Here is a 1,152-nt window from a genome sequence, read left to right on the forward strand (position 1 = left end):
CGTTCTGACAAGGAAGGTATCCACACCCCTTATAAGGAGATGTTTTGTTCTCCTTCCAAGCCGATGTAGGATCAGGTGCAACCCACCTTCACCCCCCATTATAGGGTTCGACGTCCCTGTCGAACACATCGACCCGTGCCCTAACTCTGATACCATTTGTAACACCCACCTTTGGCACGTATCACAATATTGTCCGCTTTGGGCCACTCGGCACGAGGACTTCCCAGGGGGTCACCCATCCCGGTACTACTCCCGCCCGAGCACGCTTAACTGCAGAGTTCTTATGGGATCTGCTGCCCTCACGGATTTAAAACGCGTTGTGATAGGGAAGGTATCCACACCCCTTATAAGGAATGCTTAGTTCTCCTTCCCAGTCGGTGTGGGATCAGATCTAAACCACTTTAAAGGTGGGTGGCACCTGATCCTACATCGGCTTGGAAGGAGAACAAAACATCTCCTTATAAGGGGTGTGGATACCTTCCTTGTCAGAACGCGTTTTAAAGCCGTGAGGGTAGCAGATCTCATAAGAACTCTGCAGTTAAGCGTGCTCGGGCGGGAGTAGTACCGGGATGGGTGACCCCCTGGGAAGTCCTCGTACCGAGTGGCCGAAAGCGGACAATATTGTGATACGTGCTAGAGAGGGGTGTTACAAATGGTATCAGAGCCAGGGCACGGGTCGATGTGTTCGACAGGGACGTCGAACCCTATAATGGGGGGTGAAGGTGGGTTGCACCTTATCCTACATCGGCTTGGAAGGAGAACGAAACATCTACTTATAAGGGGTGTGGATACCTTCCTTATCACAACGCGTTTTAAAGCCGTGAGGGCAGCAGATCCCATAAGAACTCTGCAGTTAAGCGTGCTCGGGCGGGAGTAGTACCAGGATGGGTGACCCCCTGGGAAGTCCTCGTGGCGAGTGGCCCAAAGCGGACAATATTGTGATACGTGCTAGAGGGGGGTGTTACAGTTTCATGGGCCGTAAACTCCACAAACACCCTAAAAGTCCCTTGCAAACTCATGTTAGGCCTTGGATTAATTCTACCAATCACATGTGATTTGTTCTAGCACCATTTAACATCATTTTCTTGGAAAAATAGGGGTTTACGGCCATGGAGCTAAGCTAGGCCGTAAACTCCCATAAAAGGGATCTAT

The 1,152-nt window shown here is 50.8% G+C and overlaps 2 pseudogenes; one reads left to right on the top strand and one right to left on the bottom strand.

Annotated features, from left to right (window-relative positions):
• Positions 1-202: 202 nt before the first annotated feature.
• Positions 203-320, bottom strand: LOC145013721 (5S ribosomal RNA; annotated as a pseudogene).
• A 483-nt stretch (positions 321-803) lies between these two features.
• On the top strand, positions 804-921 carry LOC145013714 (5S ribosomal RNA; annotated as a pseudogene).
• The last annotated feature ends 231 nt before the right edge of the window (positions 922-1,152 follow it).

Source organism: Lactuca saligna, chromosome 8 (assembly GCF_052625555.1).
Source record: "Lactuca saligna cultivar CGN05327 chromosome 8, ASM5262555v1, whole genome shotgun sequence".
NCBI lineage: Eukaryota > Viridiplantae > Streptophyta > Magnoliopsida > Asterales > Asteraceae > Lactuca > Lactuca saligna.